This window comes from Odocoileus virginianus, chromosome 10 (genome assembly GCF_023699985.2).
Source record: "Odocoileus virginianus isolate 20LAN1187 ecotype Illinois chromosome 10, Ovbor_1.2, whole genome shotgun sequence".
Taxonomy (NCBI): domain Eukaryota; kingdom Metazoa; phylum Chordata; class Mammalia; order Artiodactyla; family Cervidae; genus Odocoileus; species Odocoileus virginianus.
Genome location: NC_069683.1, coordinates 22,292,171 through 22,308,968, shown reverse-complemented (window position 1 = coordinate 22,308,968; position 16,798 = coordinate 22,292,171). Strand labels below are relative to the sequence as shown.

At 45.3% G+C, this 16,798-nt stretch overlaps 1 protein-coding gene and 1 long non-coding RNA gene across 9 annotated transcripts in view; both read left to right on the top strand.

Moving 5' to 3' along the window:
* The first annotated feature begins 66 nt into the window (after positions 1-66).
* On the top strand, positions 67-2,818 carry LOC139037011 (uncharacterized). The gene is made up of 2 exons (XR_011489790.1): positions 67-395; positions 1,923-2,818. It is a non-coding gene; the product is annotated as an uncharacterized lncRNA (long non-coding RNA).
* Positions 2,819-6,632: 3,814 nt separating this feature from the next.
* The window catches only part of PRR5L (proline rich 5 like), a 160,501-nt gene continuing 150,335 nt past the window's right edge, over positions 6,633-16,798 (top strand). For 4 of the 8 annotated variants that reach the window (XM_020904975.2, XM_070473163.1, XM_070473164.1 and 1 more), the window contains exon 1: positions 6,641-6,894. The gene's annotated coding sequence lies outside the window, so the exon portion shown is untranslated. Of the gene's footprint in view, positions 6,895-16,798 lie in introns of all 8 variants that reach the window. The other 4 variants (XM_020904977.2, XM_070473172.1, XM_070473171.1 and 1 more) reach the window with 3 other exon arrangements.

The window sequence follows — 16,798 nt, the reverse complement described above, 5'->3', positions numbered from 1 at the left end:
GCCGCGCGGGGCATACCGGGGGCTGTAGTTCTTCAGGGTGGCGGGAGCGGCCTGAGTTGCGGAGCTCGGGGATGGGGAGGCGCCTAGCAGGGCGCGAAGGCGGGGCTGCTCAAGCCCGGGGACTCGAGGACCGTGGGATTTGCTGGACGGAGGCGCTGGATGCTTTTCGGGGCAGGAAATTGGCTTCCCTGGTGGCTCGGGCGGTAAAAGCGTCCGCCTACAATGCGGGAGACGTGGGTTCAATCCCTGGGTCGGGAAGATCCCTAGCGCAGGAAATGGCAACCCACTGCAGTACTCTTGCCTGGAAAATCCAATGGACAGAGGAGCCCGATAGACTGCAGTCCATGGGGTCGCAAAGAGTCCGACACGACTGAGCCACTTTGTCTACTCGCCAGGTCCGGGGAAAACTGATTTCCTTGGCTCGTGTGGGTGGACTGGGTGATTGGGGAACTGCATCTGCAGGCTTGAGGAGCACCTTGGAAACGTAGCTGTTCTGGGGTGATCATCATACCTGGCCGATCGGAACTAAAATATGGCTGTGCAGAATTAAAATATGGCTGTGCACGTCATTACAAATTCTTGGCATGTACCCCCCACCCCCACCCAACCTGTCTCGAAGATTGCTTTCACGTGTTCAGTTTCCTTTCTGTCCCTGGGGTAGGTAGGAGCTGGTATTATTAACCTTATCCAAATGAGGTGTTGATGACTTTCTCTAGTCCTGGAGGAGATCCATTCTGATAAGCGGGTGGGGAAATTTTAGGGCAAAGGAGTAGAAAGGGACTCCAATGAAAGATATTACCTAACTAGGTTATTATGACACCTATAGCGGGGATGGGAGGTGTGGTTCATGGAAATGATTTAATTCATTGATTCAACAAAATAATTGTAACGAATGTAAGGATGGTTTTGAGTGGATAGTACAGGACTCTTGATTTGCCCAGTGATTAGATCCCATTTTGGAACAGATTTAAATTGTAAAGTCCTGGAATTTGGTTTTGAAGGAACCACCTACCGCCTCTGCCCTCCATCCCCCAACCTCTGACAGTTCCCTTGTGCATCTTTCCTATCTAGTTGTCTCTTTCTTTTTCCATCCCAGCTCCTTCATGAAATTTAGCTCGAAACAGGTTCTGATGAATTTAAGCCAGAGAAAGAATGTCTAACTGTGAATCCAGAAATTGGTCATTAGTTTTTCTGCCTTCTCTTTCTCCCGCCTCTTCCTTTTGGTCTCCCATTTTCTGTGGGGATGTTGTCCAGACCCAGGACAACAGACATAGGCTGTTGAGAATGAACCTCTATCTGGACTAGAAGATTGTCCACCTTGTCCTGGAGTCCTGATCCCAGCTCTCTTTCCTGGCTTCTCCCTCGTCTTTTCTCCCAGGACCACATGGCTTGATTTTTCTTTTCTGCCAATTAGTCCCTGTAAACTCTAGGTTTACTTCTGCCTGTATCCATAGGGCCATCCACTGCTTTGAGTGAACTAAATGTTTGTTAACAACCCCTCGGACACCCCTGGCTGGTTCATGTTAATGTATGGCAAAAACCAACACAATATTGTAAAGTAATTAGCCTCCAATTAAAATTAATTAATTCATTTTAAAAATTACTTTCTCAGACTTTTCTTCAGGATATTACCTTATTATTTGCAGGTCTGTGCTTTCTATCTTACTTTGGGAAGATGGGCAGAATGGTCACCAGCCTCCAAGCTGGCTTTCAATGACCCCTGCTCCCTGGTATTCACACCGTTGTGAGCTCCCCTCCCACATGGTGCCTCAGTTAGTCTGTGTGACCAACAGCAGGTGTCAGAAGTGGTGGTATGTCACATCTAAGATTAGTTTAAACTAAGATTAGTTATAAACTAGACAGCTTCTCAGTACTTTTTTTTTCCTTGTCTGATTTCTTTTTCCTGAATCTCTTGCTTCCAGGAAAACAAGCTGTCATGATATGAAAAGTTCTCTGGAGAGATTCCTGTGGTGAAAAACTGAAGCCTCTGACCAATAGCCATCCAGAAACTAAAAAGCCTGTCAAGAGCCTCATGACCGAGCTTTGAAGTGGATTCTCAGCCCTGGTAGAGTGTTGAGATGACAGTGGCCATGGCCAGCACCTTGACTACAAGCTCACAAGAGATTCTGAGCCAGAACTGCCTAGCTAAACCACTCCTGGATCTCTGGCCTTATGAGTGTTTGTGGTTTTAAGCTGCTAAGCTTTGAGGTAATTTGTTACATAGCAATAACAACTATTCCATGGAGCCAGAAAAGCATAGGAGCTTTAGAATTTAACCTAAGGTTGAATCCGAACTCTCCTTGTTAACTTACCTTGAACAAATTCTTGAGCTTCTCTGAGCCTCTTGAACTTCAGCTGAAGCTGATGCTGATCAAAAAATGATGTTGATCACACACCCACTTGCCCCCGTGGAAGGAGCTACCTAACAGTTCTCCGTGCCCTTGTGGGCCTGCATGCGGTGAGGGGAATCCTGGGCTTAGTCAGTGCCAGGCAGGGCCTGCACCCCAGCGTCAGACCATCCCATTTCGCCAGGACTGCCCACACTGCCACCGCCATGTTGAGGCTAAAGGTGTGTCTACGGCCCGAAGAGTTTCTAGCAGTTTCTCAGCCAGGAACATTTACATGGGAAGCAGCAGAACGAATGTTAAGAGTTTACTTGCATGATTTGGTCTCACATTCTGGTTTTTGTTAAACCTAGTCTGATATCTTTCCAGTACTGGGTATGTGGATCTGTGCTTGCTTTCATTTACTTAATGACACCAATTTATTTAATAAATGTACATTTGTATTATTAAATAAATGTATTAAATGGATTGACTTAATACATGTGCCACACTCCATTCTAATCATTTCACACTTATTGATTTATTTACTTCCTATAGCAATCCAATGTGATATACACACGCACACACACAGAGTACTATAATTTTTACCGTTTTACATAAGGGGGAGCTGAGACACAGAGAAGTCAAGTTAACTCGTCCAAGTTCATACAACTAAAATTTTGGCAAAGCCCAGACTTGAGCGTTTTAGCTCCAGAGTCTGTGCTGTCTCCTGTCTTCCTGTAGCTGAAAGCTCATGCTTTTTCTCTCTGGATGTCTGACTACCTTCCCCAGGGGCCAAGAACAATCTCATAGTGTTCCTGGACACTCAACCCAGTGGTAAGATAAGAGACAAGATGATGAGTGGAAGGGGTGAATTGGGTTTTGGAAAAATCCAGGTTCAATTTCTGGCTCCTGTGTGATTCTGGCTAGTTATTTCCTCACTGAACCTCGGTTTCTTCATCTGTAAATTAGGAGCAACAATAATTAAATAAAAAAACAAACCTTCTGATGAGAGGGTCAAAAGGGTCACTGACTAAGGATGACTTACACCCCAAATGGGGAAGGATTATTTATATGGAGACTTGGTTCTAGCCATTGGCTGCATGGAAGGGCAGAACATTCCTGTGCTCTGGGAAAGAGTGGGTATTAGGGTTGTCAACCATCTATGTTTGGGACACCAGAGTTTCTGTGCTAACACTGGACTATCTCAGGCAAACCAGACTAGTTGGTTACCCTTGTTTGAGCCCTGTGCTTTTGAGGAAAACCACCCTTTTAGAGCTCTTGACCTGTCTTCTCCAGTGTGGCTACAGTGAAAAGAGTGATATGGATAGAATTTCTTTTTAATAGAAGGTAATTAAGATCCCCTGGAGAAGGAAGTGCAATCCACTCCAGTATTCTTGCCAGGGAAATCCCATGGACAGAGGAGACTGGAGAGCTACTGTCCCTGGAGTCACAAAAGGGTTGGACACAATTTAGCAACTAAACAACAATTAAGGAGACTTCTTTCACAGTTCAGTGGTTAAGGCTTTTCCTTCCAATGCAGAGGGTGTGGGTTTGATCCCTGGTTGAAGAGCTAAGCTCCCACATATCTCATGGCCAAAAAACCATAACATAAACAACAAAAGCAATATTATAACAAATTCAATAAAGACTTTAAAAATGATCCACATCAGAAAAAAAGATCTTTAAAAAAAGAAAAAAGAAGGTAATTAAAGGCAGCAATCTTAGTTTTGAGGTTATTTTTTTTTTTTGTAATAGCTTTACTGATATGTAAGTCCTGTATACAATTTACCCACTTAGAGTGTAACAGTTCAATGGATTTTAGTGTTATGTAACCATCACCACAGCCAATTTTAGAACATATTTTATCACTCCCAAAAGAAAAACTATACCCTTTAGCTATCATTCTGCCAAGTCTCTTCATCACACCAAGCCCTAGGCAACCTCTAATCTCCTTTCTGTATCTATAGATTTGCCTATTCTAGACTTTTAGTATAAATGGAATCTTATGAAATGTGGTCTTTTAATTAGCTTCCACTCAGCCTAATGTTTTCATGGGGTGTCCTAATGTTTTGGTGGCCTGTTTCAGTGCTTCATTCCTTTTGACTGTTGAATAATTTCCATTGTGTGGATACACGACATTTTGCTCATCCATTCATCATTTTATGGATATTTGGCTTGTTTCTGCCTTTGGCCATCATGAATAATGCTGCTGTGAACACTCTCAAACAAGTTGCTGTGTAGCTTTATGGTTTCATTCCTCTCGGAGTATATACCCAGGAGTAAAATTGCTGGGTCATGTGGTAACTCTGTGTTTAACTTTATGAAGAACTGCCAGACTGTTTCCCATCGTGGTTGCACCATTTTACATTCCCATCAGCAATGTCTGCGGGCTCCAGTTTTCCACATCCTCACCAACGCTTGTTATTATCTGTCTCTTTGATGGTAACCATCCTAGTGGGTGTGAAGTGGTATCTCATTATGAGCAATCTTGTTTTGAAGTTGCTTTTGCCTACCAAGCACTTTGGTCACTTAGACTGCCTATGTTCATTTGAGGTGATTGATGGAGATCACAGGGGCTTGAGCTCTCAATGTTCCCTTTGGTCCTACTGCCAAGTCCAGGCTGTATCAGGGGAGTGCCTGCAGGAGACGGATTAGGCCAAGGGGCTTCGGTCCTTTGGGGAGAGCCCTCTCTTCCCCGTGGTTGACCTCTTCCTCACCCCCATTTCCTGGGCTGAGACAGGGCTGCTCATCTTTTTTGATCTTAGGCCACCTACGCCAAGTCAGAGAGTGGGTTTGAAGTGGCCTGATCAGCGGACAGGGAATCTGCCTGCAAGTGGAGGGCAGAAGATTTGAAAACAACAGGCGTGGCCTGGCGTGGAAAATGACACCTGTGTCCAGACCAAGCATCACGAGGCTCATGATTTGGGGCTGACTTCGCACTAACAATGTCTCAGGAAACATGTGTCAAATTTGGGAAATTCGACATAAAAATCCAGGTTTCTGGGTTGTTTTAAAAATGGACAGGCGTGGCCATGCTCTTGCCACCTTTGTATGTTGCAGTGGTTGCCCGGAGCGGAGCCCTGGCTGCCTCTGTATCCTGGCTCGGGTGCTGGGTTCCCACTGTCCCAACTGCTTCCTGTTGTGTCACAGTTGGCCACCTGCCTCATCCCTGCGGGTATTTATCAGCGCCCAACTTCCCTGAGGGACCTAATGGGGCAAACTTAGGCCATCGTGAGCAGCGAGGCTGAATTTGGGTATTCGAGACCCTGGAATTCCAGCCAACCTCATGTCCTCTCCTCGTGAGCCTAAGCAAATCTCATGTGTAATGTGAGCATCTAACTTGTCATTCCTGCTTCTTAAGCAACTTTTACAGGCCAAGTAATGTCATTTAGTTGCTCAGTCATGTCTGACTCTTTGCAAACCCCATGGACCTGCCAGGCTCTTCTGTCCATGGAATTTTCCAGGCAATGATACTGGAGTGGGCTGCCCTTTCCTTCTCCAGGGGATATTCCTGACCCAGGGATCGAACCCACATCTCCTGCATCTCCTGCATTTCTTGCATTGGCAGGTGGATTCTTTACCACTGAGATGCCTATGAACTCATTTAATCTCCATGGTAACCCAAGAATGATCTCAGCTTACAGGTGGGAAAACTGAGGCTCAGAGAGGGGGTAAAAAAGAACACTCACAATCTATGAGTAGTTAGTGGCAGAACGAGGATTTAAAGGCAGAAGCCTCATTTTGTGAGCTTGCTCACAACAGAGTGTCTGGTCTTTGAGGGGATCCCAGGGATGCTCTTACATCAGGATTCATCTGGCCTCGCCAACGGCAGCTGACGTGGTACACAGCCAGGCGACGGTCCGGGCCGGATGCCCCCTCATGAGAGCCGAGAGTTGGAGTGTTTGAAGACAAGATAGCTGTGATTCTTTTCAGCTCTAACTTGTGGTGAGCCTCTGAAAACTGGTGAGAGAAGAGGAGAGGGAGAGGAAGGGTCACTTGGCAATTCACCATGCCTGGAAGACTAGCCTGGACCCGATCGGTCACTCCTGACGGGTGTCCCCTGCCCCCCACTACAGGGCACCATGGGCTGGGAGTCTGAAGTTGCTTTCCCATCTCTGACCAGGCTGGGGGCAGTGATCAGCGGAGTCCACAGCGCGCCAGGCCCAGGAGGGTACTGTGGCCTCGTTTCCCGTCCTCCCGTCCCCAGGAGTAACAGCAGGGGCTGGGGACACACGGCATTGTCCTCACACACACAGGGCCTCTTTGTTTCCTCCATACACAGAGAGGAGGCTGTAACAATGGCCTTGAATGGCACTTTGCTCTCCTTTCTCCGACGTTACACTTGTGTTTTTCAGTTCTGGAATCAGCTGAACAATTATTTCCTGCAGGGGGTTGTCAGCTTTTTATCTTTTCCGCCTGTTCCTCTGCCAGTCCTCAGGGCCCAGGGCAGTGGAAACCGAGTGGACGGTCAGGCCCGGGGACAGCTGGGCCGCATCGAAATGTCATCTTCTCGGGAGGCCGAAGGGCTGTGGTAACCTCCCCTGCCCTGGAGGAAGCGAGCAGACAGGTAACACAGAAGCGGCTGAGAGCTTCTGGCGTGGAATGGGGGCTGGAGGTGACAGCTGAGTGTCCAGCCCCAGGAGGGTGGGTTTCTGAGTTCAAGACACCCTGCTGGTTGAGAGCCACTGTCTGCTGGTAGGCAAAGAAGCCAAAGCGGCTGAGGTCAAGTTCTGCAGTCAGACCCCCACCCGATGCCTCTGGTGTCTCTGGGTGACCAGCAACTTCAGGGGCTCTGTGGGTTTGTTGAGAAGACTAGTTCTCTAACGATAGCTGCCACAATTAAGCTCTTACTCTGTGTATTGCATATGTGTACATATATATGACTATAGGTATCTGACAGCATTGCTAGCAATTAGAATGAAGAGTTACAGCATGTGCTTTACATTCTTGCTTGATTCAGACCCGGGCAGTCTGGTTCTAGAATCTGTGCTTGCATCACCACGCTTCTTGTCTAATGCCCTTTACAGAAAACCAAGGTTACTGTAAGCTTTCACTTTGAGGGGCACTGACCTATAATACTAGCTAGATGTAACTATGTGTAATGCTAACTACTGTGTCAGGCAAGGTTATAAATGTTTTGTATCTGTTTCCTCATTTATTCCATATAATAAACTCTATTTATTCCACATAAACTCTATAGGATGGGTACTTCTATCATCTCCATTTTATAGACAAGGAGATGGAAGTACAGAGACATTAAGTATCTTGCCCAGGGTCACACAGTTGTCAGGTGGCAGGGTCAGGATTTGAACTCAGTTTTCTTTGGAGCCTTGTGTGAATCTGAGGCCTGCCTTACCCTTTGGCTGGATGGGAGCTAGTCTCCTTCTCTGGATCACGAGTTATGGAGGGTGGTGTTCTGATCCTGGCTTTGTAGAACATCAGCATTTGAGTTGTCAGCTCCAGGACTGCAGAAGCTCTTCAGCGATGTGCCTGTTGTTCCTTAGCTTTTGCCGAGTTCAAGGAAGATGGAATTGCCCAATGGTGACAGGGAAGGAATTTGGAATGATAGTAATTGCTCAACGAATGCCATTGCTCACTTGGCCAGTAACAGGCTAAGTAAGGGAACAGATTTTAAATAAGCAGAACTCAGCAGGTATATTCAGGAAGCCAGCTTTATTTGTGTCTATTGCTGCCTCTAATTTGTGTGTGTGTGTGTGCTGCCCTACTCTTTCCTTGCCATGGGATAAAAATTAGGGCATCTCCCTGACTTCCTCTTTTTAAAAAAAAAAATATTTTTTGTTGCTAGATGTTATGATGGGCCTTTCTATTTTTTTTTTTTAAGTCTTTACTGCATTTGTTACAAAATTGTTTCTGTTTTATGTTCCAGTTTTTTGGCCAAGAGGCTTGTGGGATCTTAGATTCCAGACCAGGGATTGAACCCACACCCTTTGCACTGGGAGATAAAGTCTGTTAACCACTGGACTACTAGGGAAGTCCACGGCCTCATTCTTCTGATTACCTTTCTAGTTCCAACACTGCTTCAGCTCAGTAGCTGATACTTCGAGGTCTGTGCAATAACCTAGACCTCCAATATTGCATCCAAATGGAGACTAATCTTCCTCCCCCACTGGCTGGGCCTGGTGGGTGTTAAACCTGCTTCTTTGTCTCTTCATTTGATGTTGTGGATACTACAGAGAACACCCTACTTCCTTAACTTTGGGCATTTGTAAACTGCCAATCCCTTGAAGCAGGTGCCTAAGACTCTTTCCTGAGTCCCCCAGCCTCCGAGCAGTTTCTGTCTTAGTCAGCTAGGGTTGCCAAAACAAATAGCACAGAGTAGGTGGCTTAAACAACAGAAATGTATTTCGTCACAGTTCTGGGGGCTGGGGGGCAGAAATCAAGGTGTACGCAGGGCTTTTTTCTCCTGAGGCTTTCTCTGTGGCTTACAGACAGCGTCTTCTCGCCGTGTCCTCCCATGGCCTTTTCTCTGTGTATGTGCACCCTGCTATCACTGTGTGTGTCCAAATCCCTCTTGTAAAGACTGGACTGGGGCCCGTGCTACATGCCTCTTTTTGACTTAATCATCACTTTAAAGCCCCATCAGCAAATACAGTTGTTTCAAGGTTGGGCACAGGGCTTCAACATATAAATTTGGGGGTGCATAATTCAGCCACATCCGTTGTTCTCAGCTTCTTTCTCCACTCTCCCTGGTGATTGTCATAAAAGGACCTATACAAGGACTTCCCTGGTGGTCCAGTGGTTGAGACTCTGGGCTCCCTGTGCAGGGGGTCCGGGTTCTGGCATGTTGATGCAGGAAGAGGTGGGACATGGAGGTTATTCTTACAAAAAATTCCTACCAAGGAGGGCTGAGTGCTGGGGTGAGGGGAGCAAAGTGACACATTCCATTCCTCTTAGAGCCGCAGCTCAAGGAAAAGAGCAATTCAAACGCAATCTTGCAGAAAGACAGAAAAGGAAATTAGGGAGGGATTGGGGAAGTTTGGATACAGATCAAGTATTCCATTATTAGAGAATGATTCATTTTTTGTAGGTGCTATTAGGGTGTTATAGTTTAGATTGGAAAATAACCCTTAACTTTTATTTTTTCTCTTTTGGAGATGCAAGCTGAAATGTTTTGAGTTGAAAGGTCACACTGCCTGTAATGTGCTTGGAAACAGGAGAGCTGGGCTCGATCCCTGGGTTGGGAAGATCCCTTGGAGGAGGGCATGGCAACTCACTCCAATATTCTTGCCTGGAAAATCCCATGGACAGAGGAGCCTGGTGGTCTGCAGTCCATGAGGTCAAAAAAGAGTCAGACACAACTGAGCAACTAAACACCACCACCACCTGCATACACACACACACATATTTAGAGACAAAGCAAGTATGGGAAACATTATCAATAGTTGGGAGTATATGAGAGTTCACTGTAGTATTGTACTGTTCTTTTGGGTTTGACTTTTCATAATAAAAATTTTAATATACAGTGTAGCAAGGGCATTAATGGGAAGTAAGATACAGTGGAAACATAAAGAAGGGCTCCTACTTGGATCTGATAGGTGAGAGAAGCTTCCCAAAGAAAACATCATCCAAGACCTGAGAGATGCATTGTCCGTAAGCCGGGGGTTGGGGAAGAACTGATGGGAGAAGGTTCCAGGCAGAGGTGATGGCATGGTAGTCTGTTTTGTGCATGAAGGCCTGGTAATCTGTTTTGCTAGAGGAACAAAAGGACATTAAATGTGAGTATAGAGTGAGAAGCAGAGAGTCACCAAGAGGTGAGACGGGAAAGGTAAGCTGGTCCTGTAGAGTTGTGGGCTGGGTAGGAGGGCTTGAATTTTGTCCTGATCTGGGTGTAAGCAAGGAGGTTGTGTTTCAGAAAGATGCCTCTAATGAGTATTGAGCCATTATCATCTGGCAACCACTGAAGTTCTAAGCACTTGATCTAGATTAGTTCACTTAATCCTCACTGTGCCTTTCCCAGGAGCCTACAAAATTAGCCTATTTTAGAGATGAGGCAAACAGGCATGGCCAGGTTCAGTAACCTGCCCAAGGTCACAGATAGGGAGGAGCCTGGAGGAGCAAGGACCTGATGGCTGCTGCTGCTCCTGCTAAGTCACTTCAGTCGTGTCTGACTCTGTGCGACCCCATAGACGGCAGCCCACCAGGCTCCCCCGTCCCTGGGATTCTCCAGATAGCAGGTATTCTTTCCTTCCTGAGTTCCGTTGGGCCTCACCAGCTCACTATTAGTGGTGAATATGATTGCTGATGACCGTGACATCCTCTGTTTACTGAGATGGCAGGAAATACTTCATTTCTCAAGGAAGAGTCCAAGATGGGGGCCAGACCCTACCCCACTGCCCCCTCTTGGCCTGAGTACGGCACATAGTCAGAGAACGTCCCATGGTCAGAGAAGAGATGTCCTCCTCATCATAAATGGAGAGGGCGTCAGTAAATCCCTAATGCCTCCTTCATCTGTGCGGAGCACCTGCTATACATCCGCTCAGGTTTCTCTTGCCCCGGCCTCTGCTGTTGTGGTTGTTCAGCTGCTAAGTCATGTCTGGCTCTTTGCAACCCCAGGGACTGCAGCACTCGAGGCTTCCCTGTCCTTCACCATCTTCCTGAGTTTGCTCAAACTCATGTTCATTGTGTCGATGATGTCATTCAACCACCTAATCCTCTGTCGCTCCCTTCTCCTCCTGCCCTCAGTCCTTCCCAGCATCAGGGTCTTTTTCAATGAGTCAGCTCTTCGAATCAGGCGGCCAAAGTATTGGAGCTTCAGCTTCAGTCCTTCCAATGAATATCCAGGGTTGGTTTCCTTTAGGATTGACTTCCTTTAGGATTGACTGGTTTGATCTCCTTGCTGTCCAAGGGACTCTCAAGAGTCTTCTCCAGTACCACAATTTGAAATCCTCCAGCCCCTGCTAACCATCATTTTTGGTGCAACTCAACATTTTCACTGTTTGAATTTTGTCACCTGTGACTATTGCAGTCTGTAGGTCAGCCCTGTACCCTAGGTATACCAGAACAGGCCACAGCCCCTGGTCCCTTTCCTAACCGGCTCCCAACTGCAAATGTCTCCTAATTGTCTTCCAAGGTGGTTACCCTTGCATAATGTGATGTGAACACTTGTGCTGTTTTACCAGCAGCCCTTGGTCTTTGGGCCTCCTCAGAGGGCTCATCAGGGATGACAAATTAAACAAATATTGAAAAACAATAGAAAGGAAAATATTTGGCTGTGTCCTTCTAATGCTTATTGATTTTAAAGATCTTTTCAGGCATGAAAACAAGATTCATTGCTGGTATCTTGACACTGGATTCCTGTTAACTGAAAGAACAACTTATTGATCAGACTGGGGTAGCCAGCAGGGCTGGAGCCAGCCTGTCTCCCCGGCCAGTGATCAGCCCCAGAGATGGAGCCCCACTGGGAGGGAGCTGTATGTACTTGAAGTGGGGGGCGATGCCAGGAAGGTCCTCATGTGTCCCAGGAAGACACTGAGGCTGTGTATCATTTCCATACCAATTCTCTTGAGGGCCTTGTTTTTCTCTTGCTAAAGGCCCCAAGAATTCCAGGTGTTGGTTTTTTTTTTTTTTTTTTAAGCCATCCAAACAGTTTTTATTCATTAATATTAATAAACACAGCAGCTTCATTAGACATGTCCATTTTCCTCTTTGACCTAAATGTGGAGTATTAGGAGAGCCTTTGGCATGTCAAGTTACAGGAAGCAGAGATCATTCCTGCATTGCTACCTGTATTTATCCAGGTTATTTTTGTGTGTCAAAAATGATACAACTTGCATGGATTCACTCACAGAGGACATGGCTCTGTAGAATGAAGCATGAGCTCTTCTGTATATATTCCTGCTTTCCAATCCTCTCTCCAAAGGAATTGCCCATTTAACAGCAAATATTTATTTTGCTCCTACTATGTGCTACACATCCAGTTCTGGGTATCGGTGATATGTGTGCCTGCTCAGTTGCTAAGTCATGTCCAACTCTTTTGTGACCCTCTGGACTGTAGCCCACCAGGCTCCTCTGTCCATGGGATTTCCCAAGCAAGAATACTGGAGTAGATTGTCATTTCCTCCCCCAAAGGTTCTTCCCAACCCAGGGATTGAACCTGCATCTCCTGTGTCTCCTGCATTGCAGGCGAATTCTTTACCACTGAGATCAGTCCTGGGTGTTCATTGGAAGGACTGATGCTGAAGCTAAAACTCCAATACTTTGGCCACCTCATGCGAAGAGTTGACTCATTGGAAGACACTGATGCTGGGAGGGATTGGGGGCAGGAGGAGAAGGGGACGACATAGGATGAGACGGTTGGATGGCATCACCGACTTGATGGACATGGGTTTGAGTAGACCCCGCGAGTTGGTGATGGACAGGGTGGCTTGGCGTGCTGCGATTCCTGGGGTCGCAAAGAGTTGGACATGACTGAGCGCCTGAACTGAGCTGACCTGAGCCATCAGGGAAGCCTGCTGCTGATACAGCAGCACACAAAATGAAAAGATCCCTGGCCTCCTGGAGCTCGCATCCTAGTGAGTTTAGTGTATAACCTTCTAATCTATAGCTATATCATGTATATCCATAACTGTATCAATGACTCTATCTGTAGGTTCATTTTGTACACATGATCCTGCAACTGGCTTTCTCACTTTTTCACTAACAATGTGCCTTGGAGTTCATTTCATGTACACATAAATGGGCCTTCCTCATTCTTTGAAAACTGGAAAATGGTCTTCTGTAGGGATAAACCCCTACTGGTGTTCTGATTTTTTTTTTCAAAGTACTGCAGCAAGCTGTCTTCTGCATATACTGTTGTGTTCACAAGAGTCTGTACACTTACTAAGTAACCAGGGGTACTTAATTAACCTCTCTCTGACTCAGTTTCTTCACGTATGAAATAAACATAATAATTGTACCTCCCTCTACTCATCAAGGAAACACAAAATAACCACAATGAAATGCCACTTCACATCTACTCAGATGTCTGTAATCAAAAAGACAGATAATAAGTGTTGGTTGGCAAGGATACAAAGAAATTGGAACCCTTGTGCACTGCTGGTGGGAATGTAAAATGATGCAGCCACTTTAGAAAAATGTTTGGCAGCTCCTCAAAAGGTTAAACGTAGAATTGCTCTATGATTCAACAGTTCTACTCCAATGTATATACCTGGGATAAATGAAGACACAAGTCCACACAAAAACTTGTACATAAATGTTCACAGCAGCATTATTCATATTAGTAAAAAGGTAGAAACAGCTCCAATGCCCATCAGCTGATAAGCAGATAAACAGAATACCATGTAACTATACAATGGAATATTATTTGGCATTAACAAGATGTAAGTTCTGATACAAGCTGTAGCTTGTAGCTGAATCTTGAAAATATTATGCTAACTGAAAGAAGCCAATTACAAAAGACCATGTATTGTATGATTTCATTTCTATGAAATGTCCAGAATAGACAAATCCATAGACACAGAAAGGAGATTGGTGGTTGCCAAGGGTTAAGGGGTTGCAGAAAAGAGAAATGACTACCAAGGAGGCTTTCTTTTAGAGATGATTAAAATGTTCATGGATTTGAGCAAACTCCAGGAGACAGTGGAGGACAGAGAAGCCTGGTGTGCTGCAGTCCATGGGGCCACAAAGAGTTGGATAAGACCTAGCAACTGAACACTAACAACAACAAAATATTCTAAAATTGTGGTGATGGTTACACAACTTGATGAATATGCTAAAAAAAACATTAATTGTACACAAATTGTATGGTATGTGAAATGTATCTCAATTGAGCTGTTATAAAAAATGTAATATCTCCCCCGTGGGTAGTGAGCATTAACTGAGATGGCACAAAAATGTGGAGAACAGTACCTGGCATTCTGCAAGTTCTATCCAATAATCCACACCTCTTGCTGTTGTTCTAGAGATCGGATTCTAAAGGCAAAATTGTTGAGCCAAACTTCAGTTCAGTCACTCAGTCATGTCTGACTCTTGGCGACCCCATGGACTGCAGCATGCTAGGCTTCCCAGTCCATCACCAACTCCTAGAGCTTGCTCAAACTCATGTCCATCGAGTTGGTGATGCCATCCAACCATCTCATCTCATCTTCTGTCGTCCCCTTCTCCTCCCGCCTTCAATCTTTCCCAGCATCAGGGTCTCTTTCAGTGAATCAGTTCTTCGCATCAGGTGGCCAAAGTATTGAAGCTTTAGTTTCATCATCAGTCCTTTCAATGAATATTCAGGGTTGATTTCCTTTAGGATTGACTGATTTGATCTCCTTGCTGTCCAAAGGACTCTCAAGAGGAACCAAAGTGTTGATGCATTAAAAAAATATTTTTTTTTAAATTTCCAAAGACTGTACAAAGTTTCCCTCCAAAAGGTCATCACCAATTCACCCTCAGAAGTAGCATACAAGGATGCCTGTTTTTTCTCTCTTCTTCCTCTTTTCAAAGATGCCCCCAACTAAGAAGTCTGGAAGAACACGTACATAGTATTCAGAGTGTTTTCCTTTGGGTGTTAGGATCATAAGTGAATTTTCTTTTCTTTTTCTCTTATTGTTTATCTGCATTTTTTCATATTAAAAAAACCATGTATTAATTATGTAGTGTTTAAAAAATAAGACATAAACACATCCCCCTTGTACTCTTCACCATGGGGCTTTTATATCACACAGGCTTCAGAGATTAGGGTAGGAGACCTTATACTTCTCAGTCCAATATAAAAACAGGTTTTGGGGGGTAGTTTTTAGTAACTTTCTAGAAGGAACAGCCAGAGGGCGACAACTGTAAACAGAGAAGTATATAAGTTAGACTTTTAGCCCAGGCCTGCACTTTCTTGATGGTGCCCAAAGCCCTATAATAAAAATCATGTCTGGGAGTCATTTGCATCCTTACTAGACACCAGACACTGCAAATTCTCAAATGCTTCATACTCATTGTCTTTTAATCCTGGCAATAGCTTCTGGTGCAAAAGTGGAGTTAGAGAAATTAAGCGACTGGCCCAAAGACACAGTGGTAGTCAGTGACTGGGAAGACACTGCTGAAGATGGCTTAGCTGTGAGTCAAAGAGTCAGGAACCAGGATCTTTCATGACCTCACTGAAAAGCAAGGTCGCGGTTAAGACAAGCTTCAGGCGAGGTTGATTCAGCAGTTCAATGATATCCTCAGGACGTTTGTTCTTTCCATCTCTCTGCTCTGCCATCTTTCAGTTGTTTTCATCTTTGGGAAGTTAGAGGACTCTAGTAGTGACATCTAGACATAACAAAGTTCAGAAAAAGGAGAAAGAGTTGGTTTCTTTCTAGGGCTTTCTCCTTACAGTGATGGAATATTTTCCCTCCAGCAAACTCTTCCAGCAGCCACGGTGTTTATCTTATCAGCCCCTCCTGGGTCACTTACCTATTCTTGAACCAGTCACTGGTAAAGGGAACAGAACTACTCCCAGCCAATTAGGCTGAGGTTTGTGTTGGAGGTGGGTCATTGTTCCCTGAGGAGGGCAGTTCCATGAAGAAAATGAGGATTCTCCTTGGGAGACAGAAGGGGAAATAGAAGTTGAGGAGTTGGGTGGGGAAGACAATTAGTATCCAGCATAAGAAGAGATTCAAATGTGTGTTGTCAAACTCAGGAGTAGCTATTCCTGGCTACTGCACCATTCTGTATCTTGGCCAGGACCTTTATTGCTAGACATTGATTATTGAGGGTGAAGCATATAAACCACCCACATCTGCCTCTTCCCTCTCCTCAGGTCCCGTCCTTTCTAAAGGGAAGTTTGAAAGCTTGACTTAGGGCAGATCATGAGAAGTAAAATGGTAGGTTTTTAAACTATCCCAGATCAACTAGATACTTTCCATCTTGAGGATCTCTAATCTGGGAGAATGCCATTTCACATCCCCGGGGATCTCTCAAGAAAGGTCCCTTTGAGATCGTCGCCTCTTGGCAGCTTATAGGACTGACTTGAGTGACAGGACAGTATCAGTTTGTAGATTCAGAGGCTTTGGGAAGATGTACTTGACCTCCCTCCCTCCCTGGAAATCACACTTGTAGCTGATGTGATCGATTGAAGTGTTATTCAGCAGAGCTTCACTCATCTCCCTTGCAATCTGGGACCTTGTATGCTTCTTACACCACTGACTGTGGCCTTGGCCACCGACCTGCTTCAGCGAATGGAATGTGAGTGTCTGTGACTCCTGCAGAGCCTTTAAATAACGCTTGCCTTGTGTGGCTTCCCTTGTAACCACCATGAGAAGAGCATGCCTTGGGCAGCCAGAGCCCTTGGTCTCTGGATCCCAGGATTAGTCATATGGAACAGACCCAAACCCAGACTGAAGTAGCATCACCATAGCCAATCTGCAGACCTGTGAATAAGAAAAATAAATGCTTGACTTTATAAGTCACTAGTTTTTGTTTTGCAGCAGTGTTGCAGGAATAGGGGACTCCCACAGATGATATTTTCAAGTATTGCCCAAAGGGTGTGGATG